This window comes from Plecotus auritus (genome assembly GCF_963455305.1).
Source record: "Plecotus auritus genome assembly, chromosome: 12".
Classification (NCBI taxonomy): Eukaryota; Metazoa; Chordata; class Mammalia; order Chiroptera; family Vespertilionidae; genus Plecotus; species Plecotus auritus.
The window spans coordinates 36029580-36054391 of record NC_137778.1 but is presented as its reverse complement, the minus strand read 5'-3'; the positions used below and the strand labels follow the sequence as shown (position 1 = coordinate 36054391).

General features: G+C 51.7%; 1 protein-coding gene across 1 annotated transcript in view; it reads right to left on the bottom strand.

Annotated features, from left to right (window-relative positions):
* The window catches only part of NGF (nerve growth factor), a 52832-nt gene extending 46168 nt beyond the window's left edge, over nt 1–6664 (bottom strand). The window contains exon 1 of the mRNA XM_080648083.1: nt 6430–6664. The gene's annotated coding sequence lies outside the window, so the exon portion shown is untranslated. The remainder of the gene's footprint in view (nt 1–6429) is intronic.
* Nucleotides 6665–24812: the final 18148 nt, after the last annotated feature.

The window sequence follows — 24812 nt, the reverse complement described above, 5'->3', positions numbered from 1 at the left end:
TCCCTTTTATAGACGAGGAATCTGAGGCTCAGAGGGATTACGGGATGTGGTCCTAGAACTGATAAAATCTGTCTGATTTGGGGCCAGCCCCTTCTATTAAATGTACTCGCCTGCGGGACGGCCCCTCCCCCAGGAAGCCTTCCCGGAGGGCGCCTCATCATTCAGACCTCTCCCTTCTCGGCGGTCTTGTGGCCACACAGTCAGCACCTCTTCAGCTGGCTCCCGACACTGCTCTCAGTTGCTCCGAGTCTAGACGAGACGGTAAAAAAGCCTGCTGACAGGCTTTGTTTGCGCTGCACGGATATTTTGAAAGTGAAGGAATTATACATTCAACCTCAAAAGTTAAAGAGTTTTAACTTTTCTCGAAAGGTTGCAAGATCTGGCCACACTGGACTTATAACCGTGCAAAGCAAAGGGGACACGTGGCCTGTCCCCTTTCCATGGGCCATACCATTTGTAGCTTACTGCACCCCACCAGCCCGTGGCCTTACCTCATTCACAGGACCTGAGCGGCCCCTAATGCTCTTTTAATTTTAGCTCCACAGCAAGCTCCTCGGGCAGGATCATGATTTATATTTCCCATGACTCCCCTAGTTAGCACAGTGATAAAGATGCTCATTGGGAGAAGGGCAGTCAATCCAGCGGCCTGATAGCTGGTGGACCTCCCTCCCCAGCGGGGTGGGACTGTCCCCCCTTTAACCACGGGGATATGCAATTCAGCAACAGCTGCTCAGCCCCTGGCCTTGGCCTGGAGCGCGCAGATGCCCTGCTCTCGTGGAAAAGTTCACAGCCTCCTTCTTCCTTCTCCTGGAAAGTCCATAAGACACAACAAGCCCTAAAGACACCGGTTGTTGGAGGAGGAGGAGCTGTCATGCGGGTGAGGAACCAAACACTCTGAAAGCTGCCAGGACGAATGGCCCTCCTTGGGAAGAGCCTTATTTAGAGAGCGTTGCGTAACATGTCTGAAGTACGAGTCGGAGGAGAAGCTGCCTCAGAAAGGAAACCGCAGGACAGTGTCCACGGGTCTCCTTTCACCCGGACATTATGAGGCAGAGGAAACGCAGATGAAGAGTTTGGTTAAAATTCTATCTAAATGAGACTGTCCATCACGGAAGGTCAAACTGTAGACTTCAAAAATGCAAAGGTGGTATTGTCTGACCTGAAGTGAGAAGGCATCAAGAAAGGCCCCCCTCACATCAGTCCTGCCGAGGGAGAACTGGAGGGGAAGGATCGCCTGTTGTGGAGTGCCCCTTGTGTGCCAGGCCCGGGCGGGAGTCCCACCTGCAGCATCGCCACTGTACCCTGCAGCCCGGCAGAGAAGGTGCTACTGTTATCTCTTTTCCAGAAGAGGAACTGGGATCGAGATGCTCTCCTGCATCTCTGTCCCCTGGTGCTCATCTCTCCTCTCCGCTCACCTGGTCCAGTAGGCCTCCCACCTTTTCTTTTTTCTTCCTGCAGTCAGAGCCCAGCAGGACCGCTCCTCCCTTCAGAAGAACAGTCCAAGAGGGCCTGACGCTCTTGGCATCTCCCATCGCTGCGGGGACTCGACACAAGGTTGTGGTACCCCGTGTTCACCTCCGAGCCAGGTCAGCTCAGGTCCTAACATGCGATGGCATTTCACCAGATTAGGCAAATGAGACACTCGAGTCACTGTAACCACACCTTAGATCCACAGCGATGAGAGCCTGAGACAGCACCTCCCTGTCCCCCCACCTGGGCTGAGCACACCTGGCTTCCACCAGGCAGTCCTCCCGGGCTCACCCTGGAGTAGCACGCCACAAGCAGACAGGTAATACGCACCACCAACCCTGGCTACTGACCCAAGAGCCGAAGGAAAACGGCACGGCAGCCCCTCTGGACCAAACAGCAGATGCTCTGTGGTTCCTGGGAAAGGGTCCCGTCACTGTGGCCTGTGACTCCCTCCACATGGCAGGGCTTCTGTGCGAAGCGCGGGGCGTTCCTTCCCACGGCGTCCAGAGCCAGACCCTCTCCCCCTGCAGAAGCCACCACGGGCGCTGCCCAAACATCGCCCTCTGCCGAGCCTGGTGGCGGGTTTACAGGGAAACCCTGACTGACTCGGACTAATACTGCTGCTCATAAAAAGAAAAAGATGTTCCACAAGTGAACGGGGTTGACCAAACTCGTGGGCAATTCAAAAAGCACCTGCTAGTCCCACCTGACAGACCACAGTATCAGCCAGTCTCCTCCTCGCTGGGAATCTCATTAGGCCTCCCAGCCTTTTTTATTTTTTTATTTTTTTTACTTCATTAGAAGTCAACCCTCCAAACTCCATCAGCCCTCCCCCTTTGGTAGTTTTCTCTCTCCTACTACTTGGGGGTGAGTAGCAAGTAGGTGTCCCTGTAATATCCTCCCAAGACACTCCTTTTGGCCCTCGGCACTATGAATAACCAAAGGGTTCTCACTGTTGCCCTCCAGCGAGGGGTTGGGTCAGAGGTAAGGATCACGGGAGCTGTTCTCCTTGCCAATAAGCCCAGCGCTAGAAGCACCGTCCCTCCAGGGTAGCATTGCTAGCCTCCTTTTTTCACTCAAATGTCACATTATTGGTTCCCACTTATTCCCACAGCTTGGGCCCAGTTGTATTAATTTGTTAAGTGCTATCAGTGCAGGGGAGGGTCGGCTTCCTCATCCTCTCATTTGGGGGAGGAACCTCCTGGTGCCACAGTGCAATCCACTCAGGGAAGGAGGGGAGGGTCTCTGCCCAGAGCTGCGGGCACCCCGGGCAAACAGTCTGCCTGTGTTTTCAGTAGCAAATAGCACAGACAGAGGACGCCTTGCTCTAAAAGCCCCTGGGCCTTCTCCCCATTCCCTCCGGTTTTGTGTTCATGTGGGTCATTTGTAGTCACACTCCCCTGACAAAAGGCAAAGGATGAGGCCTGGTGGGGCACAGCACTGCCGTTCCTGCCAGTGGCTTCCCGGGGCCTGAAATTCTGATTCCTGGAGAACGGAGCCCAGGCCGGCTCCGTTCTCAGTGATAGATGCCCAACATTAAGGCCTGGAAGAAAGGGCCTCGTGGGTAATTTCCAAGGGAGTTCTCAACCGGGAGCAAATTATCCTTTTAATAAGCATTTAACCATATATGGCATGGCGGGGAGGGGGTACCTTTGGTAGTCACCCTGACTTCCGTCATTTAGTAGAGAAGGTAGGGATACTAGACTTCCTGCATTAGGTAAATTGGCCATACTTACCCAAGAATCGCCCCCAAATGCCCGGAGCCCCATTGAGAAACACTAGTAATCCAATGCACTGGTCCTGCAGGTTGGGAAACGGAAGCCTGAGAAGCTTAGTGACTTGCTCAAGGGCACAAAGCTACCTTCCCTCCTGTTTCAAACTCAGGAGGATACCTAAAACACAGGAGGAAAATATCAGGAGATCATCCCGATGTTTCAGTCTGATTCCTACTGTGTCGAAGGCCAGCAGTCTTTAGAGACGTCTCAAAAGCAGGTAACGTAGCCAGCCCATAGGAGAATACGGGAAGCATCTCGGAGCACGAGAAGCTCTTCTTTGTTGTGTGCCGTCATTCTTCTGGTCTTGGCCAAACTTTGTGGCTGAAGGGCTCTCCTCCTCGGCTCAAACAGTGACAGTCCTGGTGCACATCCACCCAAAGGCCAGGGGCCCCAGCGCCTCCGTTTCTGCAGCCGCGCTTCTGCCTCAGGACCATCTTGGCTGTATGCTCTTTGGAATGAGGATGTTAACTGTTTCTCCACTGTCAGGAAGCAAGTTTCCTGGGAACAGGTTGGGGAAGGGTCTTCCATCTTCATGCGCTTGCTCCACGCCACCCCCGTATGCTGTTCTGCAAAACTGGTCCGTCACGGAGCTGGTTTCTCAGACCAGCTAAGCCTGCGAGCTGATGGGTTAGCCGATGGTTTGTAAGATCAGAGGCTCCAGTCACAGAAGCACAAACCCTCTGGGAACATGGGTTGCTTGCTCAGAGATGTCCAGGCATTTTTAAGTGAATCCCCAGCAAGCCTGCCACTGCCTCCTGAGAGCAGGAAGTGTTTGCTGCCAGCAGAGGTCTCCAAGACTTACCTGCTCCGGGCCCTGACGCCCCTACAAGGTCTTTTTGGGAGAAGACAAATGGCCCGGCCTTGGGTGCCGGGTGTGGCACCGAGGTTGGCATGGGCGACTGCTCCCTGCTGGGTCCGGGGAGCAAGAGTGCGTCTCCTTTGTAGTTTCTCCGTGGCTCACTGCAGCCGCATGGCAAGGGGCGCTCCTGGGATGTGCAGCAGGAGCGCTGCTGGCATTTGAAAGTGGAGTGCGCGTTCTCACCAGTTTCATCTCAGCGGGATGAGAAACTTCCCCGAGGCTGCAGCCCCGCCCTGCCCTGCCCTCCCTGCTGGTGTCGGCAGCTGGGCCCCCTTCCTGGCCTAGGCACAGATTTCTCCATGCAAGAGAGCGAAAGAGCGGAGTGTGAAGCTTCATCCCCTCCGCCCTCTGGTGCTCTGGGTAGGAGATGTGGGAGGTCAATGGGAGAAGGTGAGACCCTCACTCTGAGAACGGCTAAGGGGGGGACAGTGCTAGGATGACTGCCCTGAGTGGACCATTTCCCAGTTCTTGGTGGGGCTGGGCTGCTGCATGGGTAAGGCAGCTGCCCAGGGCAGGTGTGGCACCAGCAGCTGGCTATAAAACCCTCTGTTACTCCTACAGTTCTTTCAGGCATGTGTCCCCATGCCCCAGAGACCTGGTGCCTCCTAACATTGTCCCCTTCAAGGCTGCCCTTTTTTCCACCTGCATACAAATATGGGGAAAGCGTGGGGGAGAGGTTTGGTCGCATGTGCTGTTAGCCCCGCCCCTCTCCAAGGACCCAAGTGCAGGGAACACTCATTTCTTCAGGGTGTCCATGCCTGTAGGGCCAGTCTCAGCCCCCAGACCACTCTCACTGGCCCCCCCCCCCAAACCTCTGGGAACGCTACCCGTCATGGAGTGACAGTGAGGTTGCCCAGGCTGACATGTGACTTAGTCCACAGAAGAGACCCATCCAGATCTCAGGTGGACTCTCTAGACTCTCTCCTGCGGCTCTGCAGAGGGAGAGTTTCAGGCGCAAAAACGTTTCCCTCCAGGAGCCTTCACTGAGGGCTTCCCGAGTGTGAAGACCCTTGGAGATAAGTTACGGTGGGCCCTCCAGCAGGATTCTGACTTTGCAGAAGGCAGCTGGCGGCACATGTGGAGGAGGAGGGGCTGGCACGGGCCGTGGGTGCGCCCAGAGGATGGAGCCAGGACATTAATCAAGCGCCTTTTCCCCAGGATGACAGACAGGGCAGAGGCACCCGGGAGAGCACTGTTTTCGCTTTCCAGCTGGGAACGTGCACTAAGTTGTTCTTGAATACCCACAGCACCCAAACGGCTGTGCTGTAATACTCTTCAATGCACGGAACACCCATAAATTACCCTTCGTACTCTTCCAACTTCCAACCTGGAACAACTTGGAAAAACCAGCCCAGCAAGCAGGCTCTTCTCAAATCTCAGTTCACAAGAGAAGAGAAAGTTCAAGCAGAAAACACCTTCCATGAGAATTTCAGAGGTTTTTGTTGTTGTTGAAAGAAAGAGGAAAGTCCTAATGGAACAGCGCAAAGCCTCTTGTTTGCGTTGGCTGAGAGATGCCGCTCTCTGCCCCCTGAGTCCTCCCAGTCTTTGCTGCCTGGACCAAGGCGCTGCCTGCCCCACCCCTCCAGGCCAGCTTCTCACACACCTGGCAGCACACAGCTGGGGTGAGGCCTGTGACCCAGAAGCCCGGGTCGAGCCTTGGCGACCTCTGTCGGCGCTGCTTGATGGAGGCCCCTTGGCACGCAGGCTTCCTCCATCAAGCTTCGGGGGCCCTCCCTCGTGAATCCCAGCCCTCCAGCTACGCGCAGAAGAGCCCACAGACACTTGCTCCGTTCCTGGCACGGTCCAGCGCGCCCTGCCCCTCTGGTCCCCTCACCTGGGGAATTTCCAGACTCAGTGCACAACCCAGCCCTCGCGCGGTGCACTCGCCCTGCAGCCCTCCAGTGCAGACCATGCTCCTCTGGTCCAGGCGCACTCCCCTCCCGCCCGCGCATCCCTGTCGCCTCCGCCACACTGCTCATTCGCTCTCCCTCACTTGCGCGCTGTCCCCTTCTAGCCCTGGAGCTGATAGAACCTGGCACCGCCCCGCGCGGCTACTGCAGGCACCAGGGTGGCCTCCGCACTTCGGGCCATTGGGAGACCGTGAACTCCGCCACCAGAAAGACCGCAGCTCCCCACGACTTGCCCGCCCGCCTGCCGAGACTCCTGCACTCCAGCACCCACTGGGGACGCTCTTCTAAGGAGCCTCCGGGTGCACGGAGGTCTCCGTTCGGCCGGGATGTCCTGGGAGCCCAGCCCTGCGGCCCCCCGGCCCGCCCCGCCCCCGCGCTGCGCCCTCGCGGGGCTCGCTCCAGCCTCCGAACTCACCCTGCGCGCTCGCTCCGTCCCTGGCGCTCTCTGCCGAGCGGGAGCGCCGAGCAGCTTTTACACTCACTGTCTGAAATCCTTAGCCCCTCCTCCCAGACTCCTCCTCACTCCAAATCCGTCCCGGCTCCATCGCTCCGGCCAGAGCCCCACACCTGTCTGGGCTGGGCCGTGAGGCCCGGCGGTAGATGGTCTTGGGGACTAGCCATCAGTCCTTCCCCGAAGGGCTGCTCCGCTCAGCCAGGGAGGGTTCAAACCCCAGAGGTCAAATGGAAACGCACGGGGGTGAAGGGCCCTCGCACCCTGAGCCCAGGCGGGGGTTTTCTGGGGCACCAGGCAGGGGTACTGGCCAAGGTCGCCAATGGGCCTACGGGCTGTGCGTGGGGGAGTTGCCCCAGCTCCCTCCCCGCCCCTCCCCGCCCCCACCGACTTTGCCTGCAGCCAGTGTCTGGGGGTCTGCCTGGCGTTTACCATCCTGCCTTAGGCTTGGTTATTCCTCACAGTCTAGAGAGAAGCCAGGGGGCTTGTCACCTGGGACGCCTCCCGTCACCCCTGCAGAAGCGAGCACCCAGAGGAGCCCCATAAGATGCAGGTGTGGGCGCTCCTCCTACTGGAGGGCAGCGGCTCCTAGAACCAGAACCGAAGGATTCAGAACCTGCCCTCTCCTACCCCAGCCCCACACTAGCAAGTCAGACATATCCCTGAAGTCAGCTCTTTCACCAAATGTAATCATGTTCTGGGGGATTCAGAGGTCTTTCAAAGTCAGAGCCCACTTTTCCTGGTGTTGAACTCAGATGTCTTCACTTCTTCCCTGGCACACTGTGTGCTGAACCCCTACCCTGTGCCTAGTGCACAGGGGAGAATGGGATGTGGGGAGGGAGGCAGAGAGGGAGAGGCGAAGGTCACCCTCGGGTACCTGGATGTAGTGCGTATAGGGGTTCCTGTTGTAAGTCCCAGTGGCTCTTCTTAGGTACTTCTGAGGCCCTTGACACAGATTGGTTTAAGGCCGCCACTTCTTTCTAGTTTCACCTTTGCCCTCAGTTCACCCCATTTGTGCATGGTCTGCAAAGGATGAGGTAGGAAGAACGCCCCAGAACTGGAAAGTCAGTTTTGGCTTTGGTCTGGCCTCATTACTTCCCAGCAAAGGCTTGGCCACTTCTGAGTTGCTGGATACAGACTGGTGGGTGAGCACACTTTGGAGGTGAGTGCGAGCAGTGGGGGCCACCGTAAACGACCCTGTTGCAGAAGCAGTCCCAGAGTCGGGGTGATTGGTTAGGAAATTTATCATCGTCAATTAAACAAAGAAATGTCCAGACAATAGGACAAATTCGCTCATCAATCATGTCATGTATAAACTTGTTTGAAAGCACTCGCCGTAAGCCTGACATAATAGCTGCCTGAGAAGTTAGGGATGAAGTTGAAAATTTTAGAATAACAGAGAGTTTAGTTGTTGAATGCCGAGCTTTGGTATATGTCCTTGTGGCATCACCCAGAAGCACAAAAGGATTTGGGGCACTTGTGGCTTTTCTTTGATGTGGAGTATAAGAGGGAAATGTGGAAATGATGTAAGCAGGATATAAGCCTAGATGCCCTCCTCAAATTCTTGATCGTATTCTAACGGCACATGCTGGCTTAATAAGAGCTCCTTTCCATCCGTGACTAGCTCTGTTTCTGTCCCTGAATTTTAAGGATCTTAAACAAGAACATGAAAATAAGAATACGTAGGCAACGAACAAACACTCCAAAGATTAATTACGAGAGCCTACTAGGTGCCAGGCACTGTGAGATGGCTGAGGTGCCTGTTCTCAGAGAGCTTGTGTTCCAGTGGAGGCTAATTATTAGGCCCTGGCCATGTTTATTAGGGTCTCCCCGGGTCCTAGCACAGGACCTGGCACACAGTAGGTGCTCAGTAAATGCTTAGTGAATCCAGTAATGGTCAGAGCCCATCTGTGACTGCCAAACAGCCCACCCACACTGGGCTGGTTCCCAGCGGGTTCCAGATGAGGCCGGCATGGTGCGGAGCCCAAAGCCAGGGGTCTCTCCTCTTGCCTCTTCCACGTTCATGATGGGTCCAAGCAGGAATGTCCTTCTCCTGGGGCACTGAGAGAAGTACCTGAACGCTTGGACCAGCTGCATTTATAGGAATGAGAAGCAGCTGGGAGGGCAGCGGGCAGAGGGAATGGTGCAGACAAGCAGAGGATAAGAATGTTTTTCTGAACAAGATTTTCTCGAAAGAGCTTTTTATCCAGGGTATCAAAATAACCGGCAGCTGATGCATTCGCTTCCTTGGCGGACAGAGTGTGGTGCGCACAGGAATTGTTATTTCCGAGGATCCGGAGCCTGCAGCCACAGCAGCACTCAGCCCAGCACAAAGCTCTTGCTTCGTTCCAGAAGCCAAGGCCAAGTGCTCATGCTATGTCACACGCCGGGAGGCTCAGCCTCGATCTGCCAGTACGGACGCTGTGACCGCGTCTGCTGGCAGTACGTCTGAAACAGAAATATTGTCTCAGTTGCTGAAAGAAGTAATAGCTTCAGCGCAAAGATTGTTTTTCCTTCCTTCTAATCAGAATGGAGAAAAACTTCAGAAGAGGAAATACTTTATAAAGCTCAGTGTGATGACATGGCTACAGAGTCACCAAGATAATCGTTCCGGCCACCAGGAGGAGGACACAAGAGCTCAGGAAGGACGAGTGGCCACAGTCAGACCAGAACTGGAGCCTCCTGACTTCCAGGCAAGCCCGCTTTCTACCTCACTCTCTGGAAGAGGCGATGAAAAGACCTCCAATCCTGGTCTTTGGTGCAGCTGGTAAAGGAGCAAAGGCAGGCGGGGTGCAGAACACAGCTCCCCCTCTCCTCTCTGCCTGCTTCTCTTTGACAGCTTCCGTTTCTCACCTCTGCAGATTCCCTCCCCTTTGCCTGTGCCCATTCACTTGTCTTTTCTCTTAAAGAAACTAGTAGCCCTCCCGCTGCCCAGCCCCTGGACCTCTCACCTGTTTGCTCTACGCAACTCCTCAGCACCCACCATTTCTTTGGATCCCCTAAGCTTCCTGCCATCTGATTCCCATCTTTTTCATCTCCCCTCCCCACTGAAGGGATATTTTCTTCTTAAAGGTCACCAGTTGCAATCACATCACGACCACCAATGTAATAATCAGCATAAGAATCACAGCATTTCTTGAGTGCATCCCGTTTGGGGTTGGGGGCAAGCATTTTACTTGCCCTATAAATAGGTAGCACCCATTTATTTGTAAATAAGGAGACGGAAGCCCTGAGGGGCAAGTCTCTTATGCAGCAAAAGCCACTCAGATGGCTGGCAGCCATCAGTGGCGGGGCAGAGACTTGGATGGTGCCTGTGGAGCTCCTGCTGTTAAACACCGAGCCTTCTTTCAGCCAAGCCCAGCGAGACTTTGCCAGCCCTCAGCCTCCTCCCCGAGGACGGCCTGCCGGGAGCAGTTTTCCGTCAAGTTTCTGTGGCTCAGTCTGCATTCTTCTCCACTCTCCGTCTTCCCGGAGATTCCCCCTAAGGTTATGATTCCACCCCCAGCTTCAACTCTGACCTTGGTCTTAACTCGGGCTGCAGCAGCCTGTGGATCTCATCGCTGAAAAGGGTCCTGTCTCCTTAGGCCCAGGGCAGTTCAGCTCTTCTCCAGCAGGGGCACCGCAGCCCAGGAAAGCTACCAGCTTGGAGGGGGGAAGATGTAGCTCACCTACCCTATCTGTCCTCTCTGGTGGGGTGGCCGTGGGAGAAAGATGTGTCCTTGTTGAGCCATATAACTATGATTACTCACAATCATATTACTCATTGTATTAAATAAATAGGTTTGAGCACCTGCTATGTGTCTGTCCTACTCTAGGTTCTGGGGATTCAGCAAGTGAACGAAATAGCCTGTAGCCACATGCAACTTAAGTTCTAATAAGGTGCACGCCTTAGTTCAAGCTGTTCCCTCCATCTGACATTATTTATGGAAATATTTAATAAGTATTTATGTAGTGTACATTATACAGGGTGCGGCAACGGTAGGTTTAGAGTTGTTCCTATGGGAAATAATACAATAATTCCTAACTAATAATACAAGAATAAATTGTGTTCCGCATACTCACAACTGTAAACCTACTTTTGCCCCACCCTGTATACCAGGCCCAGAACAAAAAAAGAAAATAGTGATTCCGGTGAGCTCGGTGTGGAAAGGAGGGTGAGATACCCAGGCACCAAGAGGCAGGTGAGGAGATCCCAGGTGCTGGTTGATTAGAGTCTGTCTTCCACTCTCCTGACCCAAGCATAGGTGAGCCTCCAAGTTCTCGGACTCATCTAACTCTGTCCCCAAAAGGCCTCCAGTGACCCAATGGCCATCAGGTGGACAGCACAGATCAGGTCTTCACGGGTGGCATCTTCAGGCACCTCTGTGGTTCTCGCTGCTCTCCCACTAGGGCCGGTCCTCAGCTCCTCCTGAGCCTGCGCAGCCTTGTTGCTGCTCCAGGGATGAGCTGCAGGGGTTGTAGCAGTGCGTGGGTGATGTCACAGGTTAAAGAGGGAGGGACTGGCAGATGCTTGGGGACAACAGGAGACAAGGCTGCAAAGCAGCAGGCTTGTCCAGGCCCCCAGATCCTCTGGGGCTGGACTGTCCTCAGCCCCTTTCCCCCTCACCCTGCACCTGCAGCGCTGTTCTGGATGGAGGCCCGTCCTGGCATGCTAATTGTAACAGTGGCCCCTGTGCTGAAAGGCCTTTGCTCCTCAGCAGAAGTGTACTTCTTGCTCTTAGCATCACATTTACAGTCTCTGGCAGATTAATCACAGCCATGGTTGTCCTGCTTATTCTCCACGGGGTACAATTTTACTTTCAAAATGTTATCTCCATTAAGAAGGACGAGCATCCGGGGAAGGCATGTTTCTGACAGGCTGCCTTGGCCACCGAGCAGGTGTACGCCCCGCTGCCCCCCATTGGCAACCCCTCCAGCAAGGAAGGAAGTGAGTCCTGGGCTTCTCTGATGTGGTGGGAGGGCTGGAAATACCTTGGCTGAAGCCAAGTTATATATTTTTCCAAGAAATGTTCTTCTTCGCCTTTTTTAGAAAGCAGCATGCCTTCGCATTATGTAGCACAAAGAATGTGACTGTAGAGGCTTAGAGATTGGGCCCGTGGCCTTCAAATTTCTTTTATCCTATGGTCCTTGATCCTGTCACTATCTGTGTGACCTTGGGCTAGTTACTTACCCTCTCTGAGCATCAGATGCCTGAGAGGAGGCAGATCCCCATCAGGGGTGCACCTGGAAACATGGAAAAAGTAAACCAAGACGGCGCAGGCGAAGCCCTTTGGGATGTTTCTGAGCACACAGTGGGTGCTCTGTACAGGGATCAGGATGGACGCATCTCCTCCTGCTCAGCTCAAGCTGGGGGCGGGGCCGACCTCGCCAGCTTGACAGTTTGTGCAGGGCCCACCCTGGTTTGGAAAGCGTCACTGCTTTGAAACCACAGAATCCAGAAACACATTTCAACCTCACCGTTACCCTCATTCTGGACCCAGAGCCAGAGACCAAGCCGGTTGGAGGAACAAGTTCACTTTTTAAAAAAAGAAAAACATTTTGCGGCGAGGGAAAAAATGCCTGCACAAGAGGCCCCAGAAGAAAAGCTCCTGTCTTTGATGTCACCCCACTGGACCGAGATGAGATAAAGAGCTACTTTGCAACAAGGGTCCTCAGGTGGGCAAAGAGCTGGCCGAAACTCTGCATCTGTTGTGGCTTTGGGGCAGGTAAGCCCTGATCCAGCCGGTGGTGTCACTGTCAGTCTCATTGTCAGACCCGATGGGCAGGATGAAGGTGACAAGGAGGCCTTGGACGTGAGTCTGTGCTGTCACAGAGAAAAGGAGATTGTTGAAGGACTGTTATCCCTGGGGTCGGACCTAGGAGCCATCAGGCCCCTGAGCAAAGAGCTGCAGAAATGAAAAACACAAAATGAAACTAAAATTCCCACAGGGTGAGACTACCATCCCCACTTGGAATTCTAGATTAGGTCCCAACTACAGTTCTTTTGTTGCGTTGGGATTTTGTCATTTCCAACATCGAGCCCCCTGAGACCAGCTCTGCAGCTTTTTCCATCTCTGCATCGGCAGATCTGAGCCCCTACAGTACCTGGCAGAATTTGTTTTCCATCACGGTCATGACATTGAATCACGTACAATTATTCTAAGCAATGGGCCATGGTTTAGGATATTTGTTCCAGAGAAATCTTTGTTATAATGAAACGTAAGCCCTGTTCTTTCATAATAGCTGGGATCTGTTAGGGTGGAATAAAGGTATAGAGGGGGGTAAAGACTGAAGGTAGCCCATCTGGCCTTGTCATTAATGGAATTTAGAAGTTAATACACGAAACAGGCCGTGTGTCAGAAGCGGCGCACAATGTCGCATTGTTCCAGGTGTGGCGTTAGCAGGCGTTCCAGGCTCCTCGCACGTGTGCATCGGGAGAAAGGGAGGTTTCCCCAGGACATGGGGGACAGTACCTACAGATCTCTCAGAGCGGGAACGAGGCACAGATTATGCCTTTTTATGGGGACATTTCTTTTCCAATGAAAGCAAAATCATCCGTCTTAGTTAACATTTTTATAGGCTTTGATATACTTTGCGGCACTTTTATATAATGCACATATTCGTTGAAACTTCAGAAGGAAAAGCTAACACCATTTTGGTTTATCCTGCCCATTTTCCCAATACTGGGGCCTAGTAAACATTACACACCGTCCCTCGGGCGCCTGGCTCTGGGCTGCTCTTTGGGCTCTGAGACTGCCAAGCTCGCCTGCACTGCTTTTCTCTTCAGGTCACTCATTACCTTCTTCTTAGAAGGGGAGACTCAGGTCTGCGCCTCCTGTTGCCTCTTGGCTCAGCCACTCACGGGGAAGGTCTGGTCCCTAATGACCTAAAAAGACAGCTTGCTTTCCCGGACCCCAGAGTAAAAGCCTAAGACAAAAGGCACTAAAAATGGGCATTGTCGGAGATTTGCAGAAACCACAGAGGGGTTCAGTGTGAAAGGTTTCAAATAGCTGTTTTAAAAGGTACAACTAATAATAAAAATCTAATAAAATGATAGTCAGGCGCTTGTAGATTTGAAGCATGACATAAAAATGCATAATACAAACGGTTCTAGTTGGCATGCCAGGGGCCAGTGTGCCAGGCTGCGGAAAGGCGTGCCGGCTCTGGCTGCTTTTAGCTGTGCCCGAGCCATGGGGAGCAGCTCGAAGAATGCTGTGCAGGAGAGTGGCACAAAGCTGGCAGGCAGGAAGATGCCAGAGAAGATGGAGGGAGCACATTCTCTCTATCCCTTGCCCTTCCTCTCTCTCTAAAAATCAATACAAATATTTAAAAAAGCAAACACACTCCAAGCCTCATGTTTTATTCGAAGAAACTACGGTCCAGAAAGGTAATGTGCCCCATGCCACACACACACTCACACAGTTGAACTGCATTTTATTCACTTTTAAAAATAATTTTTCTTCTCCGGTTTGGTTTTTTTTGGTTCAGGACAAGCAAAGCCAAGGTTAGTGTGATGGAAGGATTTGCAACCTTGAAGGAAGATGGACTGGAGTCCTGCTCAGGACTGGTCCATACAAAATACTGAAGGAGACAATGCTCCTTTTACATGCTGCCCCTCTCCGCCCTGCATCCCCCCCAAGGCCAGAGCACAGCCAGGAGCCCCCTGCCCAGGCTGGACAAGAGCCAGGGGAGAAAGCGATGCACTGAGAGGCAGGAGTCCTCTTTGGATATCAGCTCAACTCTAATTTTTTACATGACCTTGGACAAGATCGCTTACTCCTCTGTTTACCTTAGTTTCTTAAATGAACCAGGAGGCTTGGACTAAGTGATTTCAAGGATGTGTTTGTTTTTTAGAGAGAGAGAGAGAGGGATAGAGCGATAAAAACATCGATGAGAGAGAAACATCATTGATTGGCTGCCTCCTTCATGCCTCCTCCTAGGGATCAAGCCCTCAACCTGCCTAGGAATTGAACCGGTGACCTCTTGGTTCCTGGGTCAACACTCAACCGCTGAGCCATACATCCAGGGCTCAAGGGTGTCTTTGAGTTGTAAGTTCAGTCCACAGTAAGCAACCTCTCTAGTGGGCATTTCCATTGAGAAATAAGCTCCCTGAAAAGGGGGCATTGATTCTCCAAGAGGAATGACTCTTCCATGGTGAAAGTTCGGGCATTCTGCCTGCCGTATAAAAAACTTAGTTCTTTTTTTGAAGTGTGTGTATCTTGCATGGTGGTGGGAGGTTTGGAAGGCTGACAGCTCTTTCAAAACTTCTGGTTGCCCACATCAAAAACCTTGGTCTCATCTTCAACTCCTTTCTGTTCCATCCAGTATTCAATTCATTAGCAAATGCTAGTGGTTCAACTTAATGTATCCAGAATCTGACCACTTTTCATTACCTCCAGTATTACTGATGATCAATAGACCATCATCTTAGTCTCTCACCTAGATCAAAGCAATCCTTCCTTAATTGTTTTCTCTGCTCTCTGCTTTGGGTCTATTCTGAACACCAGCAGCTACCAGAACTCCTCTTTCCAAAAAACCTGTCTTGGAATCTGTATCAGTCAGTTTGGGCAAGGTTGTGCTGAGATAACAAACAGCACCAACATTTCAGTGGCTTAACCCAACCAAAGCTAGTTTCTTGTTTAAAGTTTCTGCTTGAAAGCGAACACATCACCTCTGCTCCCATTTTGTTGACTGAGCAAGTCACGTGGCCACACGTAGCCTCAAAGGGACAAGGAAGGGCAATCCTATGGGGTAGCCGGGGGGACGGGGGGATACTTGTCAGAAAACATAATGGGTACCATAGCTCCTCATGTCACTCAGAAAATATCCCAGGTTCTCATCATGCCTGGAATGACTTCCCAGCCCCCTTACCTCTCTGGGCTCATCTCAGTCTACTGTGCCCCCTCCCTCCACTCCAGCTGCCTCTTACTGTAGCGGGCTCCCTGAGGAATTGTGACTTATCATAAGAAATAGACACAGGGGTGGTTTATAGTTGTGAGTACTAGTACGTGAAATGCAGTTTATTCTTGTATTATTACTTATTAATCGATTACTGTCTTTTTCCACACAGGAATAGCTCTAAACCTACCTTTGCCCACCCCTGTATTTGATCTTCACCCCCTTTCTGGCACAGAGCTCCTAAAACCCTTGGAATTTCCTGCAATGAGAGCAGCAAATGTGTCTTTTGTTATATTAATGAGGCGACTTTTGGACCACACCTAAGGATGAGGTCTGGTTGACTGAGGAGCCAACCCTGTGATGAAAGGGTTGGAACTTTCCGTCCCAGCCCCCTGACCTCTCAGGAGGGAGAGGGGCTGGAGTTGGAATCAGTCCCCAGCGGCTGAGGATTTACTCAATCACGCCTCCCCGAAAACCCGAAAGGACAGGCCTCAGAGAGCCGCAGGGTTGGCGGACACACGGAGATCAGGGCAGAGCGGCGTGCTTGGAGAGGGTGTGGCAGCTCCGTGCCCTCTCCCCATCCCTGGCCCTGTGCATCTCTTCCCTCGGACTGTGTCTGAGTTACATGCTTTTGTAATAATCCAGCAGGTAGAATGTCTCTCTCGGTTCTGTGAGCCATCCAGCAATTTCATCAAACCCTAGGAAGTCGGGGGCAGGGAGGGGGGTGCGTGCAATGGAGTCTCCAATCTATAGCTGCTCAGTTAGAAGCACAGGTGGCAAACTGGATTTGCTATTGGTGTCTGACGTGGTGATGGGGGAGGGGTAGTCTTGTACGACTGAACCCTTAGCCTTTAGACTCTGTCGCTGTCTCTGGGTGGAGAGTGTCAGACCTGAGTGGAATTGTAGGACAGCCAGCTGGTGTCAGAGAATTGCTTGGTGGTACGGAAACCCCTACCCCATGTTGAAATTAGAGGCAGGACCTTTACTCAATCTCAGGGCCTTTGCACTTTTCTTCGCTCCTTGTAATGCACTTGCCCCAGATGTTTGCATCCCTCACTTCCTCACTGCCTTCAGGCCTTCGCTCAAGTGGCCCCTTCATATGGTGGTCAGGGCTGTCCTGACCTCCATCATTAAAAATATAAACCAACCTCCCACACATACACCCCAGCACTTTCTGCCCTGCTTCCTGGTGTTTTTTTTCTTCTTCTTCTTTTCCTTCTGAGTGTATCACCTCCTAATATAACATATAATTGACATTAGTTTGTGGCAGAATGTTATGGCTGAAAGCACGGCTCTGTATTACTTAGGTTCAAATCCATGACTCCTCCACTTGCTCGCTGGTGACCTTGAGGAGGCTGCTTGACCTCTCTGCCTCAGTTTTCTTGTCTGTAAATTGGGGTTAACAAAGGACCTATCTTTGAGGGTGGTGGTAAAGACGTAATATGGGCAGCACCTAGGCAGGGAGTGGCACACAGTAACAGCATTTACTGGTCTTACTTGTTGACTGGTTTGCACAGGCCATCGGCTCCACGGGCAGTGAGTTTTGTCCTTCTGCAGCCCGGGCCCCGGAGCAGCATGTGGTGACAGTAGGCACAGCAGAAATATGTGTTACCGGAACGAGTGACTGACTGCTTGACCGACTGGCGCACAGATCCAGCTGGCGGGCACTCTGATCTGGCTCCTGCTTTACCACCGAGGTCCCCAGGCCTCCACATGAGGAGGAGGGCTGAGGGCCCAGCTCCCCACGCCAGGCCAGATTGCACATGCTCATGTCCCTGAAACACTTGCCACTTCCTTGGACGTAATGATGTGTGATGGGTGGCGTGGATTCATTTCACTGTGAAGCGTCCTGCTGCACTTTGAATTGAGTATAGGAATGGATCCCAGACTGCAGACGAAACCCGAGTCCGCTCCGTAATGGCAAACACTTCATCAGTCAGGCAGCCCCAGTTGTGGCCTTGACCCTGCACTCCGCTCCTGCGATGGTGGGCATGCCTGTTCCTCTTGCAGATTGGTCACTTGCCATAGTCATCATTTGTCTCCAGTGTGGAACTCTGAACGCCCAGCAGCCGTCACTGGGCCAGGCACACAGTAGGTGCTCAATAGAGATTTGTCAAACGAATGAGTCGACAGATTCAGCGACCCGCTAAGTGGAAGTCACATCGTTCAGATCCTCACCAGCATGTTGCATCTGATCACTGAAGTGTGGGAAACTGCCCAGAGAGCTATCAGTGCCTACCTTTGTCTTGTAATTGGACACATTAATTCAACAGCACAAACACAGAATGTGTTAATAAGGAGCATCTGGATCCCTGGACGTTGTAGCGCTTTCCCATCCAGCCTCTCAGACCTTCCCAGGTGGGTGGCTGCCTGAGGGAACTCAGAGCGAAATCAGCCGTTTCCTGGTCTGTCCCATCCAGGGTGCACCGGAACTTTGCGGTGAGCGGGCTTAGGATTACAAAGCAAAGCACAGATACTGAGGCCAGTGCGTCGTTTTTAATCTATTCCATCTGGCAGCCTTTGAGGAGTGGAGTGGTGAGGGAGACGCAGGGGGAGTATCAGGTACTCTTAGTTCTGGCCTCGATGCCTTTTGTCCACGTCTGATTCGGTGCCAGGGCTGTGGGAATCTCTTCCCTGCTTGCTGCTACTCTCAACCTGTGAGAACTCAGTGGATGGGCACCAGGTCATGACGGACAGGAGATAAGAAGGGAGAATCACCGGGATCATTTCTTTTCCACCCTGGAACCCCGTACGGGAAAATGATGATGGGTGTGTTTGCTCAGATGGGTGCATGGCTCGTACCTTGCTTTCTGGGTATCCCCTGCGCCCTCTCCGGAAGGAAGCAGAGGGCACCTCCTTGGGGGTGAGGCACAAGTGCCCCTTGACATCACACCAGGTAGAGAGGTACCCTGCCCTTGCCCCACCTCATACCTGGTCTCTTGCTGGGAATACAGAGAGAGCTGAGCTGTGACTTGTCCGGGGGCTTGGCCCTGGAAATAATTGTGAAGCAGGTAAAGCTGACCCACACTTCATATTTTTCTATCCCCTTCCCAATCCCTGCGATTCTCAAAATCCTATGAGTCCCAGGCATGTTCCTTAATTTCTTTAAATGTCAGTTTGCTCATCTGTGCAATGGTATTAATACAAGTCCGCCTGTTCTTGAAGTCGCTTAGAGGAGACAATGCAGGTAGTTTCCAAAATGAAAGTTTGATGTCCTCAGTACCGCGTCTCAGGAAAGGCTCTGACATCTCCCAGGGACATGCGTGGTTTAAACCAGCCTTTTCCAGAACAGCTGCCTATGAACTTGAGGAACCGAGCAGTGTGACTGCTGTGGAAAGAGCGTTGGAAGGCCAGCCTAGATGGAGAGCACGTGGGGACGCTCCTTGGGGGTGAGGCACAAGTGCCCCTTGAAATCACACCAGGTAGAGAGGTACCCGCTCCTTCCAGGAAAGGTGCCCTCTGCTTCCTTCCTGAGAGGGCGCTGGGGGTGGGGAAATAGGAGGGACATCACTTCTAAGTCCTTTCCTGCCTGCCCCTGCCCCCTTTTATGCTTGAAAAGAGACTCATGCAACGGCTGGACATGCGTCCCCTTTGCCCTTGTTGCCCTACTTTCCAGGGCTTATGTCATGATCGTTTTCATAAATCCTAGAGCTTTTAGGTGGAAGAAATCATTCTTAAAAGATTGCCATGAATGCCCCTGGCTGAAGGACACTTCTGAGTTTCCAGCCCGGGCAAGGGAAAATTCCTAGTAAGCACAGCTTTAGTCCTAGTACTGATGAAATATCCGCCTTTACCAACAGTTCCAATAAAATTTACAAATCCAGAAATCAGAGCAATTCACACACATCTAACGTTGGCATCTGTCCTTATGGCCGCCGGTGTCGGGTGGTTGCTGCCAGTGAGACCTGGCTAACCCTGCCTGCCTGGCCTCATTGGCACCAAAAGGTACACGGGGGCCTGACCTTAGAGTCAATGAAAACGCCATTGAAACAGGGTTCTGTCTGTTGGCTCAGGCAGCATTGGCTTCTGGAGTCTTTCTGCTGTCAAGTCACTGAAGGGCCATTTGTTTATGGAATTCGTTGTTGTCCAGGGAGGAACACAGCCTGGGGAAGTGGACTTCAAGATTTAGTCCCACAAGAATGGACTCATGGGAAAAAACTGTGGGGGGGGATTGTGAAGCTCTTTCTGCAGGTACTGCTGTGTGGTCTGTGGATTTTGGAGTAGCACGTGCGCGCGCGCGCGCGCGCGTGTGTGTGTGTGTGTGTGTGTGTGTGTGTGTGTGCGCGCACGCGTTAAGGATACTACCTAGGCCTCACTCTACAAAAAGCCAATAGGCCAAAACCCAAACTTATAAAGAAAACGAGGGAGATTTTTCACACCGTAGATGCATTTTGCAATGCCCTTAGTGCCCGCATTTGGAAACACAGTCCATTGGTCTCACGTTCAGTTTATGCTCATTATTTCAGGAATCAGTGAGCCGTGGAAAGTAAGGCGCCACTGTACTTATTTAAATAGAAAACATTTCTATAGGATAAAGCAACCCTTTTGCAGAATCCCATGAACTGACTTTTGCAGCTTAAATTACATAAGGTATGAGCTTCCACCTTAGCAAACTCCACCTTCCAACTTATTATTTGGGATAAAACATTTTATGGCTTATTCCTGATCTTAGCTATTGTAAATAATGCTGCTATGAACATAGGGGTGCATATATTCTTTCTGGTTGATGTTTCAGGGCAATTAGGGGGAGCAGGAGGGGACATTTGCAATACTCTCAATAATAAAGAGAAAACACACACACACTCAGAAAACATGTTAGGGCTTAATCATACACTCAGTGTACAAGGTTGTTGAGACAAGTCAGCCTTTCGTTTGCTGGTGTGTATCTGTCCCTTGCCGTGTCGCTCTTCTCCTGTCCTAGCGCTTGTTTCTGAGACCTAGCCTGGCCCCCAGCCGGGCTCCACTAACTTGTGGGAGGGTGTGCTCTTTGTGTCTTCAGCGTCCAGTCCACAGCCCCCACTTCCTTCTGTGTTCTCTGCGAGGGGCCATGTCCCTGGGATCAGGGTGAAGCATGTGGCCTAGACTGAATGCAATCAGCACGTCACATTCTCTGACCACAGAGGTTGGTTCAGGAATGGGCATAGGGCCCCATCAAGGCCAGTGAGATCTAATGGGATTTTGCTGGGAATTCTGGGACAGATGGGAATGCCTCCATCTAGGCTGGCTTCCAACTTGAACCTGGGAGCCATTTTTGTTTCACTGGGGCATGAACTTTTCTGAGAATGGAGCTATATAAGAGGAAGGAGAGAAAAAAAAAGATAATAATGACAGCTCTGTACCCTTGTAGCCAGCCATGCCCAAAGCTAGACCTATGCCTTCACCAGCTTAGACTGCTATAACAAAATACCATGGGCTGGGTGGCTTAAACAAACTATGTCTCACAGCATGGTTGGGTTGTGGTGAGAGCTCTCTTCCTGGCTTGCATATGGCTGTCTTCATATCCTCAAATGACAGAGAGGGAGAGGGAGAGGGAGAGGGAGAGGGAGAGGGAGAGGGAGAGAGAGAGAGAGAGAGAGAGAGAGAGAGAGAGAGAGAGAGCGAGAGCGCTCTGGTCTCTCTTTTTTTCTTTTTTAATATGTTTTTATTGATTTCAGAGAGGAAGGGATAGGGAGAGAGAGATAGAAACATCAATGATGAGAGAAAATCATTGACCAGCTGCCCCCTGCATGCCCCCCAGGCATGTGCCCCCAACCAGAATTGAGCCTGGGATCCCCCAGTCTGAAGGCCAATGCTCTATCCACTGAGCCAAACCAGCTAGGGCTGATCTCCTTTTATAAGGTCACTGAGGACCCACCCTCATGACCTCATCCTAACCTAATTAGCCCCACAGTCCCCACCTCTCAGTACCATCACAATGTGGACTAGGGTTTCAACCTATGAATTTGGGGAGGAGACAAACCTTTATAACAACCTGCTTCGAGGCTTGTGAGTAATGTGGACCTATAAATTAATATATTGCTTGAGACTAATCTAGGCTGAGTTCTTTGTCACTTGTAGCTAAGCTTTAACTGATAGCAAAATACATCTTGGAGACAGACATATTGAGAGTTTCCATTTGTTCCAGGATTAAAACTATTTCTCCACCCCAATTTTCTTCCCCACCGCCTCCTGGGCACAGGTGTGCCCCATATTGGAACATTCCGAACCAGAGTTTTGGATCTTAACTTGCTTCGTGTACCGGCTTTCTGGCTAGAAGTGAATTCAACCAATTACTCCAATAGAAAGTATATGAAAAGATTTAAACGAAGCTCTGTTTTCATTTTCCTCCAGATTTCCCTACACTGTGACTTCCACAATAAATCTTCACGTACTTTGAGTTTATGTTGGGCCATAAATGGTTCCATGGAACCAGTTTCAAAAGGTTACCATTGCCCTGCTGTTTTCCAGACTGTCTGGAATAAAATATCCGGGCAACCCGAGAGTGGTTTAAAGATCTAGGCTGCGGCAGTGGGCAGCCATGTTTTTGGCCAAAAGATTGCAGCGCTGCCGAGTTGTTTGTGTACACTGGTCAATAATTAAAACGGGGCTGCTTCACTGCGGTACTGGCATCGCCTTTGCCAGTCTTGTTTTCAGGGTAGATGGGGAACCTGGGAGGCCTCCAACCATGGACTTGGGGTGAGCAAGAAAGAAAATAAGGCAAGTGGTGAGAAAATGGGACAAGCAAGTCAGATTGACCTGGGTTTCAATCTCATCTCCACTGTGGAGCCTGACAAGTCACTGAACTTCTCTGTAAATGGAATAATAATACTTACCCTGTAGAGCTTTTATGAGGACTTCAACGTTTCTAAAACAGCCCCTGGTAGATAAGCACACAACGATTTCCGTTCTCCGTCCACCACAGTACAATGGACAAACACTGGACTAGGATTCAGGAGGCCCTGGTACTATTCTCAGTCACTATGACACTGAGTTAGCCCGTGTCTCTTTATTCTCTATTGCAGTAGCAAGAACAATCTCATTATTGCTATTTTATAGATGAGGAAAATAAGGTTTAGAGACTTAGACAAAACCATACATTCATAAGTGGAATTGGGAATTGAATCCCTCTTGAAAATTGAGGCAAATCCATCCACCTACCTACCCACCCACCCACCCATCTAGCCATCCCTTTATTAAAAAAAAAAAAAATTAGTTGAGTATCTACTCTGTACCAGGCAGCATTTTAAATGCTTAGGTTACAGTGTGTTTCAAATGGTCTGTGGAGTCCAGTCCTTTCTTTTCTGCCTCAAAAGACAATAATGAGGCCCACATGAGGGAAGAAATAGGAAAGTGCTTGGTGAAGTATAAAGCATAATAAAATGTAAAATATTATCGGTCTCTGTTTGAACGTATTTGCCATACAAGAAGGTTTTCGTTAATGTTACTTGAAGTTAAGAAAATACCCAACATATAAGTGAATGGGGTTAGGGAAGTTAAAAAAGATCTTAGTTCAAGCCCTACAGCTCTGAAAGACATCAGAGAGAAACCCAGAGGTGGTCCTGGGAACACTAGAACGAGATCCCCTTGTCTGAATCCCAGTTCCCAAGGAGATGATTGGCTCATGCTTCTCTCATGCTGCCTGCCTGGGGCCTGGGTTCTGACCCCACCTTGCCACCTGGCCTTCAAGTGGGTGTTTTCCTTGGACGATCTGCCCGTTCTTCGCTCTGGCATCTGCCTGGTCCTTGTGTCTGAGATCCCTTTGGCTTCTCCCTTGCCCAGCCCTGGCACCCAGAGCCAAGGACGGGCTCGCTGGCACTCTGCTTGTCTTCCAAGGCAGTTTAAACATTTGGAAGGAAACCTGATTGTGAGAAAGGTGCATTTTTTTAAAAGTACCTTCGTTCTGGCCACTACTCATTTCATTGGCATCTGGCTGACCGCTGCTGGGCCACCTGTCAGCAGAGGAGGTGCTGGACTTGAGGACGCCTGCCCTGTGTGGCAGCTGTGGACACTAGGGGTGTCCCCACTGACCATCAAAGCAGTGATGGGGAGTAAACGGGGATGAGAGACTTCAGGGCGTGGCCTCTAGCTGGGCAGGGTGGGGCCTGGGGTCACGTTGGTTTTGTAGTCAAGCTCATGCCTGTGGTATCTGAGGGGAACCATTCAATCTGGGAGGTTTTCTGTTTCTGACCCCTCAGGGCTCCCCATGCTGTCTTCTAAGAGGACTGTGTGCCCCCACTTTGTAGCTGGCTTTCCAGAGGCACTAGGTCCCTGGGAGTCTCCCCATGAAGTGAGAGAGAATGCGCATGTCTGAAACATGCTCCCTGCAGGTGTGGACCCGGCCCAGGCTGTGCCTGGTCTCTGCACTGTGATTTGGACAGGGAAGGCTGGTGCCCTCATGGCCATGCCCACTGCTGCCACACTTCCCCTAATGGCACACGTTGTAGGGCGCACCAGTCCATCCTGCCTGCAGGCCAGGCCGCCTCCCCTCCCAAGGGTCTCTGCAAGTCGGTTGTAATCTCATTGTCCCAGGGCCCTGCGCAGGGGCCTCCTACTGTTCCCCACCAGTCCTCGCTGGAACCTGTGCAGGCCTTTTAATATGCGGCTGGGAAAGGGAAAAATGAACGTTCCCAGTGTTTTTCCCATTCCCATTCCCTCTTCTACCAAGAAGACCTTAAATGAAGGGAGGGGAGCGTCATACCAGAGGCGAGTTTGCAGTGAGAATCTCTGAGTCTATTTTCGTCCAGTACCATCTGGACACAAATCAAGAATCTAATTTTTCCCACTACTTTCTCTTTTTCCCCCCTTTGTACTTGAGCTGACTCTGAGAGCACAGAGACTGAAACCAAGTCTGGACCACAGAATTCCATTAAAATATAAAGAATAAACAGAAAGAAAATGTCACAGAGTTCCATGGATGATTTCCCTCACCTACAGGGCCCGTGGCAGCGTCCCCCCCATCCCTCCCCCAAGGGCCTTCTGATGCACCGGGAGGTACAGTGGGAATGGGGTGAGCATCCAGTGGCGGGCCCCCTCCTGGTGCTGCTCTGCACCTCAGGCCGTGGTGGAAGTGTGCTGTGAGCCCCAGGGTGGGGGATCTAATCCAGCCATGTGATAGTCATTAGCCAGCTTCCCGCGAGCGCCCGCAGCCTGCCAGTGGGATGAGCTCAGCCCTGCAGGGAGCCTGGAAACCCTCTGAGCTGAGTAACCTCACCAAAGTGACAGAGACCCTTGATGAGGCCCGAAATAGCATCCATATCCTCCTCTGCCCTGGACTGCGTCCCTCGTGGCCAGAGCCCTGGGCAGCAGCACACCCTGAAGTATCAGTGTGCTGGGTTTCCTTAACACTCTAGCAGGGGAGGGGTTCATGCCAGTGAGGCTTGGGGGGAGGGGCAGACTCTCTTTAACGTCACTGGTGCCAGGCCACTTGGGAGTACCTGAAGTTCTAGGTTGATCTCCCGTATCATTATAAACGTATTGACTCAGGACGTGGA